The sequence below is a fragment of the Juglans microcarpa x Juglans regia genome, chromosome 5S, assembly GCF_004785595.1.
Source record: "Juglans microcarpa x Juglans regia isolate MS1-56 chromosome 5S, Jm3101_v1.0, whole genome shotgun sequence".
NCBI lineage: Eukaryota > Viridiplantae > Streptophyta > Magnoliopsida > Fagales > Juglandaceae > Juglans > Juglans microcarpa x Juglans regia.
Genome location: NC_054603.1, coordinates 23,198,063 through 23,222,821, shown reverse-complemented (window position 1 = coordinate 23,222,821; position 24,759 = coordinate 23,198,063). Strand labels below are relative to the sequence as shown.

General features: G+C 37.4%; 1 pseudogene; it reads left to right on the top strand.

Annotated features, from left to right (window-relative positions):
- LOC121267223 overlaps positions 1-24,759 on the top strand; it is a 31,459-nt pseudogene that overhangs the window by 2,090 nt on the left and 4,610 nt on the right.

Below are 24,759 nucleotides of genomic sequence, written 5' to 3'. Positions count from 1 at the left end.
TACAAAACACAATAGAAGTTAATGAAATCCTCAATGAACTTCTCAGCTCTTTAAACTACATATTACAAATCACAAGAAGCTACAATTTGAAAATTACATTCCTTACAAAAAATTCTACACTTTACATTAAAGAGTCTCATAGCCACAACATATCTTATCACAAAGCCTTACAACCACAAGAAGTTACTAAGTTACAACTTACAACCACAACCTCAGGCCTCCTCATTGTCTGATGGCGTTGGTTGTGTGACAGTACTACACTATGTTCCGATACAATCGTCAACGTTAGCACCAAGTTGAGCTTCCGAGACCTGACCATGCTATGATTCATCAAATATTTTTCTGCAGGTCTAAATTTTAAACCAAAAATACACATCTATTAGAAATGAATATGCATGTTGTCTGATATATATAGAATTAATAGAAAAAATTTACTACATGTTTCTTCTTTCTCTTGGTTATAGCCTTCTCCACAATCAAAACCTTATTTTCATTGGGGGCCTCCCTTTCTCTCGGACAACATGGAAACTTAATATTTTCTTCTACCAAATGGTAGCTACTATTTACACAGAGGGAAACTTTGTTTTCTGCTCTTTTGGCTGTGATGCACAACATCATTACTGCTTGCATGTCTTTTTTTGTAGGTTAAAAAGGCATTGTAACAAAGGGAGCCAACACTAGTGAGTTAACTTTTAATGTTGTGGCATTGTAACTCTTATATCCTTTTTTTTTTCTAGGAAAATGATAATTCGTTAAGATCAAGACTTTTCTATTATGTCTCACGAATTTTTACAATGAAGAGTATGCTATATAAATAGATACATACTATCAATAGTTGTCTGGGCAACATGTTGGCTCTCAATAGTTGTTTGGTTTCCCTGTAAATATGCTATCATGGCTTTCATAAACACATTTTAGATGCTTCGGTTTGGTTCTAGGCAGGAAAACCCAAACATGTCCAGATTCAGCAAAAAAAAAAAAAAAAAAAAAAAAAAAAAAAAAAAAAAACCAATCCTTATATATCCTACAACTCAGTCATGTACAAACAAATAAATTACATTACTTTGTATTTGAGGAAAAACAAACATGTCTAACTTCTAGATTCCATACAAAAAAAAAAAAAAAACCCAATCCTTATATATAGAGCAACGACTCAGCCATGTACAAAAAAATAAATTACATTACTTGAGACTATTTGAGGAAACCCCAAACAAAGAGGACAGAGTTGGGCCATAAAATCTGCCATATTCAATAAGAACTCAACCATGTACAAAGAAACACAAACTCAGAGCGGGTGTGAGTTTCTGTGAATGTGAACCCAAAACACAGCTACTAATACCGTGCATTTTACTTAATTTTTTAGAGAGAGATATTTCCATAGAGAGAGAACCTGGGTGTGCTTTCTTTCGTCGATCGAAGTCTTCAGTTGTGGCAGATTGTGGCAAGGCGGGCGGAGGGGCGAAGCTGTGGAGGGAGAACATGGGGGAGGGCAAAAATTCGAATGAAATGAATTGGGGGTAAAACGATGACTAACATGGGGTTAAAACAATGTGTTTTATTGAAAGAAAAAAAAATAAAATAATGTCACATCATCGGTGTGTAGTGTTGGAGATTTAAGGGGCAGATGAGTAGAACTACTCATATATATATATATATATGAGATGGTTGCTGAGCTCCTGATCTCATTATTTTTATTAATATATACTCCCACTTGCCTTAAAAAAATATATAAAAAAAGGAATCAAATTATTTTGATGGATTTTACTGTCTCCATCATTCAAAATTTGGAGAGTTTATGTGTGCACGCGTGCGTGTGAGAATTGTTCAGTCGGCCAAAACAAGTGAAAGATGTAGCACACCAGGATTAGGTGGTTCGGGTCACGACTCCTCACAATTAATACCCTCGAGACCAGCTAGCAATGTAGCAGCTGTTACACCCACTCGATCTGCAAAAGTTATTCAATTTCAGAAAAACCCTTTCTCAATATTCTTTTTGCCTTTTGTTTTTCCTTGTTTTGTAGTGCCCGCACATGATGATGCTCTCCTACGACCTGCCCAGCAAAGGCAAGACCACTGACCACCACCGCACTTGCCATCGCCCACCAGCTCTTTGGGTTACCACTGCACCTATATATTGCTTATAAATCTTTAATTTATTTTAATTTAAGTATTAGTTTTGCTTTGAAAATTATTACAATGTGCTTTGAGGGAGCGTAATTGCTTTGGGCAGACAAGTGAGTCTCTTTGGGGGCTTAAATATTGCTTCCAACTGCCTGTATAAGCACCAGCTTTGCTCAAAGTACATCATGGATGATCTGTTTCTTTAAATGCTTTGACGCAAACACCTGTCTAAAGCTAAATGAAAAGATACCCATGAAGTGATGGGAACCAAAGTGGGCATAGACTTAAAGATCCTTTGAAAGTTCCAGATAAGCCAATTACAAGGTCAAGAGCCAAGAAAATCAATGAGGCAATGCTAGGGTTGATGCAATCTACTTGGGACGAGTTTAGCAAGAGTCCAATATTCAAGATGGGCTTGAAGGATGAAGATCCAGTTTTGATTCATTTGATAAGCTATGGGCACTTGAAAGCTTTGGGCACTTGAAGGCTTTTAACTTGTTTGATTCATTTAAAAGACTTATTTTATTAGTTTACAATATGTGAAGGACTTAAGGGGGCCTTTGTAAGGGCATGTTGGAAAAGTTATTATTTTATTGAACTAGGGTTAGGGTTAGTATTGTAGATGAGTTACTGTAACGCCGTACTGTAGCCGTGGCACTGTTCACTCAGGGGTATTTTTGGAAGTTGGGGCATTATTTTAGCTAGGGTTTTAATTAGCTTTGGTTTAAATACTCTATATTGCCTCATGTTAAGAAGTTTATGAAATTTGATAAATTTATTCATTGTGAGTTGAGTTTTACTCCTCTTGTTCTTAATTGAACTTTTGAACTTATCAAAGGTCAATCACAATCTTTGTGGCGTTCCTCATTTGTAATTTGGGTTATTGAGAAGGGATCTTCAACGGGTCTAGATTTTAATATAATCTAGGTTCTTGGAACGAGTTCTCATCGGGTCTAGATTCGCCATCTATTTGACTTGATTTTGACTTTCTTGGGTGAGTTTTCAAATTAAGTATGGGTTCAAGGGATTTCATTCCTGCGGGTTCATATCATGAAGCTTTGTGGTTGGGAAACAAATGGGGAACATAAGTCCAGGAATTCAATGACAGTAAAAAACTTGGAATGGGTTGCTTATCATTTTGAGAAGGGCATCATTCAAATTAATATAGAACTTCTATTGTTTGGGGCTTTGCACAATTAAGCAGTTAGCCCCTATTGCGTGTTATTTGTTTTATTTTCTGATCTTTACCCTACCTTGATATGCCTATTCAGATTATTGACCCCACGGTACTTTAGAAAAAGCACTCTTGGACTACACATAGCATATATAAAACCTGTCTTTCACCTGGACTTTGGATACTTTTACTTTAGTTGGCATCATTCTCATGACGACAATAGACCATCATCCTAGATGGTGGAGTTGATAGACTCAATTTACCGGTCTTCCCTTTGTAATAGAACCACGTTGTTTTGCAGGCCTGTGCTCTACAAATCTAGGGTGTTGGAACTAAATGCAAGTGATGACCATGGCATCAACTTTGTTAGAACAAAGATCAAAGATTTTGCTGCCGTGGCTGTCGGACGTTCTGGTCAGCGTCAAGGGTGTGTACTCCTACCTTGCAACTATTGGTAATCCTATTTTGGTCTACACTTTCTTCTATGCACTTCTAACAATGTTTTTCCCTTTTCTGCATGATATTTCAGAGGTTATTCGATCCATGTCCACCATTCAAGATCATCATTCTAGATGAGGCAGATTTAATAACTGAAGATGCTCAGGCATGTTAATTGTTAGCCGTTTTTACCTTGGTTTTGTATAATGAAATATACTCACTTATATTCTACTTGACAGGATGCCCTGAGGCTGCGTACCATGCTGAAACTTGCTCCAAAGTTAACGTTACGAGATTGTCTTTCATCTGTAATTACATCAATAGTTATGGCCTTAAACATAGTTGTTCTTAGATATTCTTAGACTATGTATGTGGAGGGATAAAATACTATAGCCCATAGTTGAGTCCGGCCTACTAGACCACCATTAGGGGACAAGAGGTGAAACAAAAAAGAGATAAGGAGGGACATGATAACATGCAAGTGTCAGAGGGGTTAGAGGCCAAGAAGAGCAAATTAGACACGCCAAGGGTGAAGTCACCTCATGGCAGGGGGATCAAACAAAGGGATAGGAGTGAGAGACAAGGAGGGACATGGAGCAGGCAGGTGGCAGGAGGTTTCAGAGCAAGTCAGAAGGAAAGTAGGAAAAGAAGGGAACCTAACACATGCAAAAGGGTCGGGCCCCATCACTGTAAAAGGGCGCACGCAACAAGGAGATATATAAAAAGCCTTCAGCTAGATGACTAGGGGGCGCTCGACTTCTACTTCATCTTCTTTTGCTTCTTCTTCAACTCCAGGAAAATGAGAGCTCCAGAGAGATTTTCTTCTGCAACAAGTGGATCTCCAGCTTTCTTTGTACAGTGAGATATGAGGGACCATGAGTGAATTTAAACAAATACATTATAGTGGAAACTCCCCTTCCCAAAACCCCGTGGACGTAGGCCTAGTACTGAACCACGTAAATATTTGTGTCCATCTCTCTTTACTTCCTCTGCACTTATCTTCTATCCATTGTCATGGACGTATGCACTGACACTGTACAACTGCATTGGAACACTGCTGGAGGTTCCAAACAACATCAATCGAGGCCCAAGTTGCCCCAGTGGGCCGAGATAGACTCTTTCTCTCCCTCCGACATGTTGAGCCATTTTTCTGGCATCAACAATGTAGTTTACTGCTATTCACAAATTATGCACTAATATTATTTCATTACTATTCATAAATCATCTAATATACTCTTCGTATTTGATGACTGCTTTCTAATTTAGTATGAAAAACTCACTAATCAATTGCATGAAAAGTATATATACTTATATATGACGTAATCATCCAATAGGCTCTTGAAGATATCCAAGCGTAAACGAGACAGGCAAACTGATTCATAGACTGTGATTATAGCTACTATTCGTTCAATGTTCATTAGAATAACTTGCATGCATGTATATTAATCGAAGTTCTCTTATTTATGTAACTGTATCATATATAGAATAATTTCCAAATCCAACTGTTAGTTGTGAAACAGTTCAGTTCATATGTAAATTACTTTGTCAAGGCTTAAGGAGTCCTTTTACCAATTAACTCTATTGTCATTAGTCACGCATGATTTCATTGAGTTCACTCATGTATGTAAGTTTCTTTCATTTCTTGTTAACAAGGATTAAGTTAACTGGGAGCATGCATGCATGAATGAGGCAATGATCAGGTTGGTCGCGCTGGTACCGTCGTCTTTGGACTGTAGGAAGCGTGAGGGTATTGTATTCCCTCCAGCTCCACCCCATAAGGTGGTGGCGGCCATGTGCCTTAGAAAATGCTTTTTTCTTTTAGTATATTTTTCGGTTTAAAAAGAAAAGAAACTGACCTTTTTACACCTAGCTGGCACATGATCTTTTTATAAAAATTTGTGAATTTGGAGCTTGAATCTCGCCTAGTCCTCCTCGAGAATGTAAGAAGAACATGCGAATTCCTTAACGTTTCGTTCTATTATGAGTGGGTGCTCCTAGGGGTGGACAGAGGGGCCCGCCCCACTTCCGCTCCTCCCTCGTATGGCGGGGCGGGCAACCTGAAGTACATCATGGCGGGGCGGGGCAACGTTGATGCCATCACCTACCAGCTCTTTGGGTTACAACTGCACCTATAGCTTATAAATCTTTAATTTATTTTAATTGAAGTATTCTTGCTTTGAGCATTATTACAATGTGCTCTGAGGGAGCTTAATTGCTTTGGGCGGACAAGTGAGTCTCTTTGGGAGCTTAATTGCTTCCAACTGCCTGTGTAAGCACCAGTTTTGCTCGAAGTATATCATGGATCTATTTCTTTTAATGCTTTGACGCAAACACCTTTATATTATCATATCATTTTTTTCTATGCCTGCCTAAAGCTAAATGAAGAGATACCCATGGAGCTTTGTGGGTGGGAAAAAAAATGGGGAACATAGCATACATAACACCTGTCTTTCACCTGGACTTGGATATTTTAGTTGGCATCATCCTAACAACTATAGACCATCATCCTAGATGGTGGAGTTGATAGACTCAATTTACCGGTCTTCCCTTCGTAATAAAACCGTGATGTTTTGTATTTCGGGTAGAGGTTGGGCTACGGGAAACATTGGGTTGGGGTTGAGGAGGTGTGATTTATTTTAACTCAGGTTTGATGTATTTTGAGTAGTTTTTCATGGGCTTTTTGGGGCAGTAGGAGCTCTCTAGTATGGGTTATGGATTTTCTTGTATACATCCAGTGTACTTGGTAACTCCTATTGATATATATATATATAATACTTGTAAAAAATAAAATAAAACTGTGATGTTTTGCAGGCCTGAGTTCTACAAGTCTTGGGGTGCTGGAGCTGAATGCGAGTGATGACCGTGGCATCAACGTTGTTAGAACAAAGATCAAAGATTTTGCTGTCGTGGATGTTGGTTCTGGTCAGCGTCAAGGGTGTGTACTCATACCTTGTAACTATTGGTATTCCTATTTTGGTGTACACTTCCTTCTATGCACTTTTAACAATGTTTTTCCCTTTTCTGCATGGTATTTCAAAGGTTATCCATGTCCACCATTCAAGATCATCATTCTAGATGAGGCAGATTCAATGACCGAAGATCCTCAGGCATGTTTGTTACTTGTTTTTTCCTTGGTTCTGTTTAATTAAATATACACTCCACTTATATTCTACTTGACAGAATGCCCTGAGGCGTACTATGGAAACTTACTCCAGAGTTACAAGATTTGTTTTCATCTGTAATTACATCAGCAGGTAAGCCTTATTGCTTCCTAATTTAGTATGAAAGTTGATGGGACCCTGACTCACTAATCAATTGCAAAGTATAATAGAACTTGACATGAAGCTCTTGATGATATCCAAGAGTAAACGATCCAGGCAATCTGATTTATAGACTGATTATAACTACTCTCCATTCATTAAAATAACAAGCATGTATAATCACAGTTCTCTTATGTAACTGCATCATAGAATTTCCTAATCCAACTGTTACTTGTGAACCAGTTCAGTTCATGTGTAAAGTACTTTATCAAGGCTTAAGGAATCATTTTACAAACTCTATTGTCATTAGTCATGCATTTCATTGATTTCTTTCACCCGTGTATGTAAGTTGCTTTCATTTCTTATTAACAATGATTAAGTTAACTGGGAGCATGAGGCAAGGATCAGGTTGGTGGCTTGAATAAAGGAAAAATATAGACCCGCACATTGTTTTTGATATAATCATCATTTGTGATTTCATCTTTGGCATTTTATGATCTTAATTATTAGTAGTTCTGCTCCTAGGAAAGACCCATAATTTTAGTGATGAACTTAGCCAAATGAAGTGGAGCTGCAATAGGTCTTAAGACTTAGAAAGTTCTCATGTTTTTCAAAGTTTTTTTTGTTCAATTTTCATGTGAATCTTTAGCTTTTCGCATCACACTGATATGCAGATGATTGAATGGAGACCCTTATACTTTATGATGAAGATGATTGTATTTTCTGTAGGATCATAGAACCACCACTACAACATAATAGGCCTTTTTCCACCAATCTGTTTTCCAAGACAAACGCTGGTGGGAAATACTTGCTTGATGCCACAAAATGGGTCCGTGACATAAGAAATTGCTTTTTGCATCGACATCACTACGACCCAGTCTAATTGGTTGTAATAAGTGTGTCTTTTCCCACGAAAAGAACTCGCCGGAAATGAAAATGCCCAAATATTAACGCATGTACAAACTTTGACTGGGTCTTGGACAAAACCTTGGTGGGAATTGATTCTCTCTCATTTCAGCGGTAAAATTGCCGACCTCCCCATACCAAAATCTACCAAATTGAAGGTGAAATCTCTCGTATTTTCTCACATTTGTTGGCCACATCCCGTAATTATTTCTTGTGGATTGGGTAAATTAGGGCTTGGGGAGAGAAATTTTACAGAGATCTCTGTAAGGAGTCCCAAGTTTTCCCGGGAATTTCGCAAATCATCCTCGTTGGCATCCACCAGTTGCAGGGACTCCCACGACTTGCATCCACCACGTTCAACCCTAGAAACATCGGTGGAGGTTCCAACTTTGTTGACGCCATGGATCGTATTTCCTATGGTTGGACCCCGAGCTCATACGAAGACAGAACATGGCGTCGCCTCACTGCGTCCCTCCATGGATTCCAACCTGAGACACTTTACAAGGATCGAGCAAAGCGGTTCGCACGATTTTCGGTTAGAGTTGTCCATGGACTCGTCTATGGCGTCACCACTCTCGTAGGTCCTCTCTCTCGCACTCTGAATAGTTTATATAAGGGTTAGTTCTCTGTTTTGCATTTCAATAATCTTCATATATGGTTTTAGTTGCTTTTAATTTGGAATTACATATAGGACTCATATTATGCATGGTTTAGACTTTGGTCAAAAATGAAAGAGAAAAACAAAAACAACCAATGGTGGGAAGAGCACACAGATAAATAAACTCCGTTCCCCAACTCAAACACAGAAGGAGCAACAAAGTAAGATAAGAGATTGGGATCGATCTTGACATTAGAAAACCAAGAGCAACAACACAATCTTACGCACACAACTACAATAGCAAAAGAAAATAGTTTCTTCTAATCCTACCCATGTATTCTCGCCTTTTTTTTTTTTTTATATATATATATATATATAGGTAAAATTTTTAACAAAGCAGGGTAATGTATTCTCGCTATTAATGTAATGACAAGCATCTATCTCCCATTGTTATAGCACTTGCCACCAGTCTTGTAGTTAAAAATAGATGATGTAGGCCAAAATAAATTCCCATAATAGTGACATATCATATATTTATCTTTTATTACATACAGATTAAAAGAAAGATTGTAACTGCAGTGAGAACACCATTCTAGTGCATAGAAGAATAATAATGTGTTTACATACAGCTATTATGCTCAGGCTGAAAGTCTTGCTCTAAGTTCTGTTGCAACAGCATCAATGAACTCTTCAGTATTCAGATAGTGATCCCTATTGGCTCTGCACGATGTGTAATGGTATATCACCACCATGGAAATAGAAACTAATCTTAAATAGAACATTGACCTCCTCTACACACACTTACTTAGGACCGGAAATAAGAATAGCTAGATCCTTGGTCATCTTCCTAGATTCCACAGCTCCAACACAAGTAGCTTCTAGTTTCTCAGTAAAATCCACTGGACTGCATTCTCATCCAGCTTTGCCCTGTCAACCAAAACATAGTTAGATCCTTGTACAGTAAATGTTTACTCTACATAAGTAATTAATACTCATCCTTTCTTTTCCCCTTGTGAAACTTGCAATCTGCATAATAGTTGAATTAACTATTGCAGAACCCAAGTCTGCAGATCAACAAAGCTAGCTTCATATACCTGTGTGCAAGCCCTCACGACCTAGCAAATATTGAGGCAATGCTATGTGTCTTGGGTTCACCTCCTTTCTTTTGAACCCTATGTGTCGTGTAGTGAAGTCCCATGGGCAGCTTCTGCTTCTATTGGGGCTTGTAATCTGGACAGCCCTGAAACTAATTATTATTACTAGTAAGTCAAAAATACACACATCTGGACACACCTGAACAGATGCCATCGTCTCATTTTGTTTTCATCCCAATGGCTATTCTAGTGTATTACAACATTCTAGTGCTTTTGTGTCCCTAATCGTTATGACCATACTCTCCCAACTCTGCTTGTACTTTCCTATATCTATTGTATCAGCACCCAAACACTAGAAATACAAAAAAATCAAGTGTAGTTGGCCATCAATTGGTATTTATGGCAGAATATTGTCATCTACTACTGAACAAAGCTCTCATCCCAAGAAATCAAAACACTTAAACAGTATACGCATCAGTACACTGTTATCATCAATCCAAGAGATCCAAACCCTGCACCATATGTAATAGAAGTTAGTGATCAAGTCCAACCAGTGAATGCCAGATTCAACATTAAAATGGGCAGCAATAATTTGTTCAGGTTCAAGCACAGAATAAAGAAAACTCTCTCCGTTGATGTCATGAGCAATCTGTTACACAAACCCAAGGGCCAAGAAATCACTCTGGACATCACCATGTTTGTTCTTGCATGCCCATACATAACCTCCTTCACTCTTGAGAGCGTGCATAAGCCACCATATCATCAATGAGTCGGTGTCCATACCTTGTAATTTGATTGTATAAGTAACTAAGTGAATAAAACGGTAACACACAAACCATCACTTTTAAATAAAAAAGTGACACTCACCATATGCCAGCACCCTTATACTTTAATTTCCACTTGGCCTCATAAATTATTAGATCTATTAATTTTCATCGTTTTCCTTCCTTAATTTCCTTTTACGTACGTCCGTACGTGTGTAGTTTGTATCTTCCTAATTAAAGAACATCTGTTTTGCAATTATTTGAACGAGCTTATCCTTTCTGGGTTTAGTACTGGTACTGGCCTGGTTAACCACTTGATGGTTAAATGCAGCCAGCAGTACTTACTACTCAGAGTTGCCAGTAGTAATATTTAAGAATATGGGTAGTTGCTATGTTCATGAATAGTGATAGTGTGATCGTGAACAAAGAGATCAAGGAACAAAAAAGAATAACTTTCTTTAGATTAACATAGCTTTAAAAAAGGGTACTAATTACGAATGAGAACTTTCTTTGCCAAAACTTTAGAAAAAAGAACCCATGTTTTTAACCTAGGCAGGATCTTAAATGCAAGATTAGGGACGTAAAATAATTCTAGTATAGCTAGCTTCTTTTATATATATATATATATTAAAATCTACAAAATTGAAATGCTGTTAGAAAAATACAAATAAGAAGAGTAGTACTCCAAACTACTCTTGTTGTCGAATATCACAAAGTAGTATGTGCTTATTAATTGCACTTTTTGTTTTTGTTGTATTAATTAAGGGAAAACTAGTAATATTAATGGGAGTACGTACAAGCGTCCAATTCTATCCAAATAACGTCGTCCCACTAACAAAACTTCAAAATTAATCAACGCTTGACTCATATTTCTCTCACACCCTTATGTCACTTTTACTAACGCTTTATATTAGGCACTTGTGCCCTATAATGCACGCATAATATATAGTTAATAATATTAAGACAACTTAATTATATATACGTACAGGCTATATGATATGTTAACATAAAGTTAATTATGAGATATTAAGAGTTCCTACAAAAATTAAACAGAAGATCGATCATAACTACTGCAGCATAGGTTTATGGTGCAAATTTTCATCAACTGATCAGTACTTGTAGATCATTAGCATTTCTCTAAAACTTTATTGATAGGAACATGCATGTACATGATATTCTACAATTTAGAGGGTAATGAAGAGCCAGATCAGCTCTATTTCCTTTTAAATAGAAGCAACGTCTACGTCCTAGCTAGTTATATGCATGTCCCTGCAAATTGCATATAACTAGAAAATAGAACATACTATAATAACAACAATTATTTAGATTAAAGTGGCATATCTTTTCAACGATGAGGGTTACACAATTTATAACAAGTATAACTGATCAATTATAACAACCGGTGGGATTTCCCTTTACTTTAGAATGAAGAAAGTGGTGGTCGGGGCATTATAGTTACGCAAAATTGGATTAGTTGGAGTGTGTTTGAAGAAGACATTCCAGTTGAAAAGAAGCTATTTAAGGCGATTGATGAGAATATAAGAATCCAAAGTCATTTAAAGGCTCTTTAGAGGTCAGAGCCAAAAGCCAACATTGCCACGGCAAGCTAAAACCGTGCGCTGATCATACCCTCCAAATTACAGACTTCAAACAAGAAAAGAAAGGAATACATAGCACCATATATATCTGTTTCCATATATAATTATATCTCCTCTGATCTCTCTTTCTCAGCTTAACATTCTTGGGTCTCTCTAGATCTTTCTCAATGGTAGATTTTAGTTGCAGAATCTCTGCCATGATCCGTATTCTTCTCGTGGTTTCTCTCTACTTCTTAGGTACCTGATCTTTGCTTTTATTTGTTGGGTACTTCTGTTTTTTGCTTTTGTGTGTGGTAATATTAGTTCCTAGTCTCTTATAAAAAAAAAATATATTAGTTCCTACTCAACAGAGGTTGCTCTGTACATATAACTATTGTATCAGCACCCAAACACTAGAAATACAAAAAAATAAAGAAGAGTTGACATAACATGGTATTTATGGCAGAATACTATCATCTAAGCATATATGCTCTACTGAACAAAGCTCTCATCCCAAGAAATCAGAAGTCTTAAAACAGAAAATGCACCAGTACAAACGTCATCAGTCCAAGAGATCCAAACCCTGCACCATATGTAATAGAAGTTAGTGATCAAGTCTAGCCAGTGAATGCCAGATTCAACATTAAAATGGGCAGCAATAATATGTTTAGGTCCAAGCACATTGGCTAAGAATACTCTCTCCGTTGATGTCATAAGCAATCTGTTACATGACATCTAATCTGTTGAAAACACATAATATTAATCAAATGACAGTTCAAAATCAAAACACTGACCAGGTTGCATACCTTCCATCATACTTCTTTAGAATTGTATTCTTTGTGCAAAGATAAAGTGGCCATTTTTGCTTATAGGCAGTGTTCATGGAAGCCTCAGCAAATCCACGAATAGACTGAACACATGCCCTCACATATATATGCAGAATAAATCAGTGAATTCTAGCAATCTATATTTTTTCCTTATAAATATTCAAGGATTTTGTAGGCCTAAATAGAGCAGGTAAACTTCATATCATGTTTTAATATCACATACGTTAGAATCCCTTATCCAGTTGCTTCTATATTAACTTTATTGTAAAAGCAAATTGCAATTGGGAGAGAGGTTCGCGCACACGCCTCAACTCATTCAGGCTTCGTATATGGCCTATCAAAGGCTATATATGTATATCCACTATAGTTAAATTAGCATGAAAAAAAACAAACATTAATAACAAAATTTATATATTAGTAATCTGATATACCTCCAGTTTTGCACCCTAAGTGGCTCATGCTCGGGTCCCTACATGGACAAACTAAGCGTTGCTCCACTTCTTTAGTGCTGGTACTGTTCCAGTTCCAATTAGAATTTGATAAATTAAAGCTTATTTCTCAGCACTTGTAAATAACGTTGTAATGCAGTTTCTTAGGTTATTATTTTCGTCAAGCTTATTTGTCAAGACTTGTAAATAAATTTCAGCTTATTTCAACTTCTGTAGGTTGTGGATACCATGGTGCAACATTGTCTTGCAGACTGATTTGTATTTAATCAGTCACAAACATTCCCTATTTACCACGTCTAGTCAACAGACAATCTTTAAAAAGCTATCTCAAGCAATCCTTTGCAGATCATTGGAATTACTAAAGGTAATTTTCCTACGTAATTCTACATTTCCAATAATATTATGCTAAATTTAATACTATGATTATCCTGACTCAGAAGAACTGGATAAAACCCAAATACATAGCAGTCATTTCTATATATGGTCTTATCACCCTATACGGTTTTAACTAGTCTACAGATAACTGAGCAACTAATAGGTATGGTTACTCAAACTTGATAACACAAGTTAGACATCGACTCTAAAACAGACCACTTAAACATAGTTGTTCATCTATACCTACCCACAAAAAGAAATGAAAAACAGATTGCACATGGTCCATTTCCAATTTTGCTTTATTAGCAACTTTTGCAACCACAATCCCAGTATATAACTCCATTGCAAAGTACATGTATCATATTCAGTTCATTGACTATCACCTTATAATCATAACTATAGGATTTCATTGTGTATGATACTAATACACAAAGTCATGTCTTTTTGATAGTCAAAGCTTGTCTCCAAGTATGGAGACTAATATTTATGATCTTAGGTTTGCCTAGTTATTACACCAAGTCTTCTTGGACCTAACATTCTCTTTTCTACTAGTTGGTCACCTACATACGATGGATAAGGTTTGGATGCATATCGAATATAGATTGCAATCCAATGAGTATGCTGTTGGTGTTAGACAATTCTTGGCTATGGCACAAGCTCACACACCTGCATCTGATCACATTAGGTGTCCATGTAGGAGATGCCGGAATAGAGCTTTCCATTCTATTCATACAATCGAAGATCATTTGTTCATCATGGGGATTGATCCAACTTATACGGAATGGATATTCCATGGGAAGATGATCCTTTCCTAGATGCTACATTTTCTGATGAAGAAGAAGATGATGCATTGGCTTACAGTGACTACATTGATGATGTCGACGAGATGTTAGATGACATTCGTCATGGGTCGTTTATGGATAATTCAACTAGAAATGAAGGAAATGCAAACCCACATGATCAACCATCCACATCTAATCCTCCAACAAACCTTAATTTCGAGGAGTTGGTAGCTGATGCACGAGCACGACGTCCACTTTATCCTTCATGCGATAAGTTCTCAAAACTGTCATTCATCGTCAAGTTGCTTCATATCAAGAGCATTGGTGGTTGGACCGTAAAGTCATTTGATATGGTGTTAAAGCTTTTGCAAGTTGCATTTCCCGATGCTCTATTTCCTGACTCATATAACGATGTTCGTCGCTTGGAGCATGGCTTGGGCTTTAGTTATAAAAAGATACATGTGTGTCCAAATGATTGTGCCTTGTTTTGGAGTGAAAATGCATCATTAAATGAATGCCCTAAATGTAACGCATCTAGGTGGATTGTATGCACAAGTAAGCAACAAAGGATACCACAAAAGGTTCTTCGATATTTTCCCCTGAAGCCGCGCTTACAGAGGCTATTTATGTCAAAGAAGACAGCCCAAGCCATGAGATGGCATGTAGAAGCTCGGGTTGATGATCTAACATGCATGCGACATCCAGCAGATTCTAGGGTATGGAAAGACTTTGATCACAAACATGAGAGGTTTTCCCAAGATCCTCGCAATGTTAGACTTGCTTTGGCGAGTGATGGATTTAACCCATTCACTAACATGAGCAAACCGTACAGCATATGGCCAGTACTACTTGTACCTTACAACTTGCCCCTTGGTCGTGCATGAAAGATCCATACACTATGTTGTCCTTGCTAATCCCTGGCCCTAAGTCACCAGGGAATGATATTGATATGTTCTTACGTCCTCTTATCGATGAGTTGAAGGAGTTATGGGAAGAGGGTATTCATACCTATGATGCGTATAGTGGGCAAATGTTTAGGTTGCATGCAACGCTACTTTGGACCATCAATGACTTCCCCGCATAAGCCAACCTTTCTGGGTGGAGCACAAAGGGCAAGATGGCATGCCCTTCATGTACAGCTGACACAAATTCACAATGGTTAGTACATGGGCGCAAACATTGCTATATGGGTCATCGACGATGGTTGGCACCAAATCACATTTAGAGATGGAAAAAAAAATCCTTTTAATGGGTACGAGGAACACCGACTCCAACCATCAAGATTTAACCGAGAGGATTTGCTAGAACAATTACGTGGGGTGTCACATGTCCAGTTTGGTAAATCTTCTTTGAAGAGGAAACGAACACCCAATCAACTAAATTGGACAAAAAAATCTATATTTTTTGACCTTCCGTACTGGTTAGACTTGGGGTTGAGACATAACCTGGACGTTATGCATATTGAGAAAAATATATGTGATAACGTGTTGGGAACTTTGCTCAATATTGATGGGAAAACCAAGGACTCCGCCAATGCGCGTAGGAATTTGGAAAATCTTGGACTAAGGAAAGAATTGCATTTACAATATGATGGCGATCGTATTTCAATGATTCTTGGTTGCTACATGTTAAACCTAGAAGAGAGAAGGAAATTTTGTGTGTGGTTGTCAGAAGTGAAATTCCCGGATGGTTTCACCTCAAACATTGCACGGTGTGTCAGTGTTAGTGATGGGAAAATCAAAGGAATGAAGAGCCATGATTGTCATGTATTTATGCAAGCACTGTTGCTGGTTGTGATTGGTGGGTTCTTACGGTCCGATGCACGTCAAGCCTTAATAGACTTAAGCTTGTTCTTCAAAGAATTATGTTCACGAACTTTGACCTTGTTAGTGTTGCATCAGCTTCAAGTTAATATTTCCATCATTTTTTGTAAACTGGAAATGATATTCCCTCCCGCCTTTTTTGATATCATAGTGCACCTAGCCATCCATTGCCAGAGGAGGCATTGCTGGTAGGACCTGTGCAATATAGATGGATGCAACCTTTTGAAAGGTACCTAGGGAAGTTCAAGCGGTACATCCGCAACAGAGCCCGTCCAGAAGGCTCAATTGCTGAGGCATATATTCATCTCGAGTGTCTTACATTTTGCTCTATGTACCTTCATGATATTGAGACTAGATCTAACCGAGAGGAACACAACAGTGACATACCTGGTGGTTCGAAGGGTCGGGAAATGAGCCTTGTTTATCTGTTTTCTCACAAAAGGTTCGGCCATTGGGGACAGCAAGCTCGCAGAAGTTGTCTGACGCATTAATGGACAAGGCTCGATGGTATGTACTTAATAATTGTACGGAGGTTGAGAAATACATAGAGTAAGTACATCCTGCTTTGAAAGTTTCTGTATTAATTGAAATTTATAGTTTTTAGACTTGTGTGGTAATGTTTGCTGACATATATGTAGGGAGCACTATAACAAATTGAAAGAAGAGGACCCTCATAACATCGACCGGAGGCACCAAAGTCAATTCCCATCGTGGTTCAAATCACGTGTAACTATACCAAACCACTTAGTATACATATGTCTCCCTCATACGCTTTATATTAGTAAAACAATAATTGTGCCTTTCTTATGTCCTAGATTCGAGAGTTGCGTGCAATTAGGCCAACTGAGGTAACCGATGACATATATGCATTAGCATGTGATCCAGACCCGTGGGTCACATCATATGCCGGATGTATAATGAATGGAGTTCGCTTCCATACGAAAGAGCGTGAAAGGCATCGCCGCACCCAAAACAGCAGGGTGGTGGTTCATGATGAGCAGCAGGGTTCCCCTGTTGACTTCTACGGAGTGTTACATGATATTATAGAATTACGATATATGGGTTGGCGCAAGGTTCATCTGTTTAGTTGTGCTTGGTATGACGTTGGCGACCCGAGAAAAGGGATACGTGTCAGGGACCACTTGACGATAGTGAATACTGCTAGACAATGGTATAAAGATGAGCCTTTCGCCCTTGCGTGCCAAGCATTGCAAGTGTTTTATCTCACAGATCCAACATTGGGGGGAAGTTGGGAGGTTGTACATAAGATTACAAATAGGAATGTCTACAACATTCGCTTGATGACTACTGCTGATGATGAGAATGATGATGAGGAATCGTCTAGGGGTGAAGCAGAAGATGATGATCAAGCACTTCTCCATGACTATCCTTCTATTTTGGAGATGGAATCAGCCATGGCCGATCCATTGAATCGAGTTGATAAAGAGAATTTGCATGTTGATCCAGCAATCATACCACGTCGAGTCCCGTCCGAACCAATTGATGATTCTATATTTATTGATGATGACCCAGTAGACGATGAATTAGGGATGGATGACATAAATGGCGATGATAACTCTAGGAGCGAGTCTGAGCAACATCTTCATGAGGGGACAAATGATGATGACGGTCATTCTAATTTGTATCGAGTATGTTAATTTAAGTTAAAATTCACCTACTAAGACATAACTTGTTCGATATATATTGTTTATCCAATTTAGAGCGACATGATATATCATCGCTATATGTTAGATGAACAGTTTGGTTGCCTTATCCACTCTCCCCCTTCATTTTGAATAAACCATCCATGAACACCCATTGTGGTACCATGCATTATTTTCATGGTTTCCATTTCTACATGCATATAAGAGTAAGTTGTTGTCTACAACTACGAAATGTATTGATAACCTATTCTAGTAGCTTACTTTGTATACGTGGTTATCGCAGACAACGCATAACTTCAATTGTCGATGTCGACGAAGGTGGGTGAGATGCAAGTGTAAGAACCAAGTTGTGACAATTGCATTGCAATGCATTAGGTATTATTATGATTGACTACATGAGTGCTATTATTTGGACATAGTTGGTTCATCCTTGGAGGTATCGTAAGTGGAAGTTTGTGGAGGCCGAATTGAAGAACTGTATACCAATAGCCTTCCGTGGAAAACTAGTGGACATATGCTTATTATATATTGTATAAGTCTTGATTGGATTTAATATACAATGACAGACATCTAACCTATTTAGATGAGATTAGATGAGTCTTGCTCGTATAAGTTGGTAGAAATTAAGTTTTACTATCTTCTAGAAAAAAGTGTTGTTTTACATTTAAGAAAATGCTATACATAGGCTTAAAGCTTTTGCAAGTGATATGGATGAACAAAGACAAATGTGCTTTGGCATTTTATACTTAGGAATTAGAAAAGGTTGTTAGCTAGTTAAAGGAAGCAACTGCTGGTACTTATGTGATTATGAATTACATTGTGTGCCGATTCATCTATTCCAATAAATGAAGAGAGGTTCTTGGTCCACCTACATTGAAGGCCGAGGCACGGAAGTTGTTGCAGTGGGATGATGAGCATATTCTTTGAAGTGCCAGCTAGGGGATGTAGTAGATCTACATGTTTGTTTGTATTATTTCTGAAGTGGAGTTATATGATCACAAAATGGGGATGATGTGCGTGCAATGTATACGTGAATAATATTCCAAGTGCCGCTGATCACATACATACTAAATGGCTTGCACTCCAAATGGATAACATAGGTTGTAACTACATTGGAAAATGCGATACGCTTTCTGGAAAAGGGCTGGGAATGAAAATCTTTCATATGCAAACAAACTAGAGCTATATATATGTAGAAACTCCAAACTTAATGTACGTAGATATCTAGGTGGGATGTGATAAGAAAAGACACATTGCATATGAGGCTAAGCTAGTGGTTGAATCAGGTATAAATACAAATCTCCTAAGCACACAATTTGGAGTGTATTTTAATTAGAAATAAATTTAAAAACCATGCACCTATACCAGTATATTTATTTAACATATGTTAATGTTTAACATATGTTAATGTCATAAGAAAAGACATTACTTATGAGGTAATTGGTGGCTGAACCAGGTATATGCAGGGACAAATTTAGTCTAAGTACAAAAATTAGTCATGTTTTAGACAAACGCTTTTAATTTAATATTCAAATCCTGATGTTGTACAAATTAGGAATAATCGTAAAAATAATAAATCTTCTTTGACAATGTTATAATTTAGGCAAATTGCAATTTTATAAGTTACATTATAACTTAATTAATTTGCTAAATGTTGCAGCGCAAGGCCTAAAAGAATTGCCATCTATATGTCTATAATTCGTATTTTTACAACATGAAGAGCAGTAATTTAAAGCACATATATTCAGAGGTGGGAGAAATATTAAGGGCGGGATAGTAATTTAATTTGGCTGGGAAATGGCGCCAGGGGTCATTTCTTGTGATCTGTAGAGCAGATATATAGCTGAGTCTTTTCCTGGACAGCTGGCAGTTTCTTGAGTCTTTTGCTGGACACATGCCCATACTTTGCTTAAATATGAAGAGAAATAACATATTGGCTGTTTTGGTAGTCCAGAAAAGGAAGCTTGATATTTGCTTCTGTTCTTGTTTCAGTGAGGAAGTAGATGTTCTGGTGGTTAGCTTCTGAGGCAGTGTACATTTCCAACGCCGGAGTTGCTTCTCTTCTTCCACTAAACAGACATAGAAAGTAACCTCCTTCACTGTGGATTGTTTGCTCTCCTTCTCTCCTTGACCTCTGACACGCAACCCAGACCCGCCAACTAGGTACAAACAGTTTTTATTTTCTAATATTTTCCCTCTCCTCCTTCTGCCTGTTCAAGATAAATTTCAAACAGTCTTTTGCTGTGTTTTACACAATCTCACTACATACCTTTCATTTTATTTGTTTTTTGTTATCTAAGTTTGGGAAAAAGTTAGAATATTGGTCTGAATATTCAAGTCTTCTGAAACTTCAGTTGGCCCTTTTGCATTTCAAAAGGTATAGAACACAGACACTATAGTACTTTTGGCATTTGAAAAAAATCTTATTGGATATGCAATAGATACCATAAAAGCTAGTAGAGGTTATTGGTTGTTTTTTAGATATTTCCCCATAAAGATGAGATTTCAGTAGAGTATAAAGTGTTTATCTATCTATTTAATACATAGATGTAAGATACATGGTTGATTGTTAAACAAAAACAGAACTTAAAGAGAGGTTTTGGGTTTTTAAATATCATATATGTAATAGTAATACACTTTATAAGAAGCTAGTACTTAAGTTAAAACCTGTAGAGTGTATTTTAAATGGACGGCAAAACCACAAGTATATGTACATAAAATTGCATTGCAAGGTTAGGCAGATTACAAAATTTAAAACCACTTAGCTGCAAAGAGACCATACAATGACAGATCTCTACTACAAAGCAAAATGAGTCATTTAACAGGCATACTCTATTACAAAAAACATACGTGAAGGGAATTTGTCTTTTGGTAGATCAAGACTACTGGCCTCAAGACAATGTTCAATGGTCATGCATGAAATACAAACATACGTTTTAATGGCTTTAGAGGGTAATGAATGGGCAACATGTATGGAAGTTGTCCAAAACACTTTTGAAGCTTTGACACTAACCTGAAATATACAGTGCAATCCTACGAGGGGGCAACATTTGCACATTCCCATGATAATTGATTTATATATGAACCCCACAAAATGAATTGAAACATGAATTATATCCATTAAAAGTTCTTAGTGAACAAAGGTATGATCTAAGGTGCACCCAATATTACTTGTAATATTAGTAATCTTCCCCATACATATATGTGTAGTAGTGAACTTAAACATTTTAAAATGTTAAGTTATAAGTGCATGATATTGGTCTATTTATAATCATATACTCATTATCCAGAGGCTGAAATATGGCTTAGCTGGGTTAAGTTGTTGCATAGTGTATGCATAATTATTAGAAAGACTTTGTTGGTTGCCTGTGACAACATTCTTCAATTGACTTCAACCATACAGCATGTGGAGATCTATAAAGAGGGGAAGGAAGGGGCGACTCTGACACTCGAGACCGATCATATGCTCGACCCCAGATGAAGAAACATTGCCTGCGAGAAATATTTTACGAGACGAGGTGGTGGCAAATGAATCGACTGAAGTAGTAGGAGGTGCAGGCGTACAGGAGTCCATGGAAGTAGCAGAAGCTGGAGAGGGGAATATTAATACAGGTATGCCAATTACTCTATATAATAGTTAATTATCTGTGGTCTAGATCAATTCATATAGGAGTCATATTGGAGAATTTGTATTATGGTTTGTGGATCGTATTACTTATTCTAGATTTAACTCCATATCTTTTTCTTAATAGATCCACCTATTAAGAAACGGGGTTGAGGGCCTGCGCAGGGTGCATTATTTGAACGCCTCCAGAAGGTGGGTAAGGTTCCTTTGGATATAAAGGATGGCCATCGAGGTCCATCGTGCGAAAATGCCTCAATCTTCACAGGAAAGGTAACGTGGATCGTTAAAGTATATGCCGACATGAGGCATGAAAGCTGGAGTTCTGTACCTGAGGAAGAGAATCAAGAGCTAATCGACCGTGTTAGGGTAGGACAATTATTTTATAGTATCCAATTAAAATGTAGTTCTTTACGCATTTAGCTTAATGTGCATTTGATGACATCATGTAACAATAAGTATAACTGAACTTGCAGGCAGATTTTATATTGGATTGGACGAAAGACAACCATAGGGAAATGGTTGTAACACATTTGTCCGAAAAGTATAATACCTATCATTATGAACTGCACAAAATCTACCTAAAATATGCGTCACATGAGGAGGCCAGACGTGGTGGGACACCTATGGTTCCAAAACCTGTTTGGGAGTTGCTTTGTGAGACGTGGGCAAGCAGAACATTCAAGGTATATTGTGGTTAGATTTCAGCTTCAAGTATGGCTATTTACTTTGTAATACATTTTGGTTTGTGTTAGATGTGATATATATATATATGTATATATTGGATTAGATGTGATATATATACTGCTACCTATTTAAAATCTAGCGGTCATTACACAAAATGAGACTTGATTTCTTGAAAAAAATGCAGGAGAAGTCTAAAAAAAACACTATAAATAGGCAAAAACTAAGGGTGAATCATACCGGCGGGAGGAAATCCTTTGTAAAGATATTGGAAGAGAAGGTTTGTGCCTTTTACGATGTATAATATTCATATTATAAATGTTGTTCAGACTTGAATATTAACGTAGTAGGTTAATTATGTGTGGCAGCGGGAGACAACACCAAATATGATTGCCTTCTACAAAGAAACACATTGGTCAGCATGGAAGGGCAAATTCATTAATAGCACAACTGAACACAACTATGTGGGAAATACTTGTGTTTGAATTAACTTGTATTAGACTAGATATTGGTTCAAAATTAACAGACTACATTGCTATTTTTTTTCATATTATTTTCAGAATCTCATGCTGGAGAGATTGAATGAGAAAGATCCTAAGGAGGACGTTGATGAAGCAGCAGCTGAAATTTTCAAAGACGTGTTAGGTTTCAAATCTGGATACGCATCAGGGATGGGGCACATGGTCATTCCTGAACCTTCTCCTTCAATGAAGAAGAACAAAGCTTTTATGCATCTAGCGGATGAGAACGAACGGAACAAAAGTGATGCGGAAATGTATAAGAGTAAAATAGAGCAGATGATGGCTGATATTGTAGCTATGAAGAGGAATTTTGATGAGTATGAGAAAGTCATGAACTATCGGGTATCTGAGTTGGAGGGAAAATGATGGGAACTAAGGTGGGCCTAGTCTTAAAGATCATTTGCAAATTCTAGATGGGCCAATTACAAGATCAAGGGCCAAGAAGATCAATGAAGCAATGCACGAATTGGTGCAATCCACTTGGGATGAAGCTAGTAAGAGCCCAACACTCAAGATGGGTTTGAAAGAATGAGAACCAGCTTTGATCTAATTGATTCAAGTTGTGGAAGACATGACTTAGAGATAGAGCCTATTGTTATTGGAGACTTCCAATTTGGTTAAATGATTTATTTTATTAGTTTAGAATAAGTGAGCTTGAAGATGCCTGGCCCACATGTCTTATTTTTAATGAACTAGGGTTTTCGAGAAGGCCTTGTATTTTGGCCAAGGGCTTATTTGGAAAATTACTTTTTAGGAATTAGGGTTTCAAGAGGTACTGTAGCGTTACTGTAGCCGCGGGTACTGTAGCAAGACACTGTTCATCAGGGCATTTTGGGTAAAAATGGGCTTTATTTTGGCCAGGATTTTAATTAGGTTTAGTTTAAATATTCCTTATAGCCTCATTTGAAGGTTAGACAATATTGAATGTTATTTGTGAGTTGAGGTTTCTCCTCTTGTTCTTGATTGAACTCTTGAACTTATCAAAGGTAAATCACAACCTTTGTGGCATTCCTCCTTTGTAATCTAGGTTCTTGAAACGGGTTCTTCAACGGGTCTAGATTTTGATATAATCTAGGTTCTTGAAACGAGTTCTCATCGGGTCTAGATTTTCCATCCATTGACTTGAATTTGGTTTTCTTGGGGAGTTTTCAAATTGATTGTGGGTTCAAGGGATTTCATTCCCGTGGATTCATATCAGGAAATACTGAGTCTCGTAGCAGGACGCTTAGGCGTCCCAAGTTCAGCAGTAATTTTTGTGGATTTTTTTTGTGGATGTTTTTTGTGGATGGTAACAATCCAAAGGCCATAGTGGTTTGTAGAAAATGAATATATGTATCTACAAACATTGCTGCCCATATTGTTAGGTTGGGTATGTTAGAACCAGTGCAGGAAAATTAACAGCTATTTTGGTATATTTTTTACTCGTGTTTTGTAAGCAAATATTGGAGATGTTAGTAGTCTCCGATGATTGTCTTGCCGCTTCAGAGACTTGTGGTTATGAAGGGGTAATTCTTGGCTATAATTTATGCATTTAATTAATGGTTTGTAGACTGTGTATATATTAAACCAGGCTTCATTGGCTAATATTAGTGTTGCTTTCATTGTATGCAGGTTTAAGCTCTATCATAACTTAGGTAGAAATTTGATGGAAGGATATCACAGTAGTTGGTGGAGATGATCAGGGTTTTAGATTCCTTAATAAATTTGCATTGTATTCCTTTGAGCAATACATAGCATTAAGTATAAAGTTTCTAGCCCATTTGCTTCTATTCAAGTTAATTATGCAAATACATGGTAGATGAAAAAAACATACTACATCCTTGGTTGGCACATATACGATATTGTTAATGTGCATAATGCAGTTTGGTTCTTGTGTTTGAATATGTAATAGAGTGGCTTTTACATTTATGCGCTTGCCCTCACATATGCCATTCCAATCAGGGTATATCTTCATACTATTTATTTATTTCATTTCTCCTTTCTTCCAACCAAGTATTACATTATTTTCCATTTCCAGTTTTCCTAGTGATGGTTTTGCCATTGAGCTATGAAAAAGGGTCATATTCTCTGTGGGTATTTT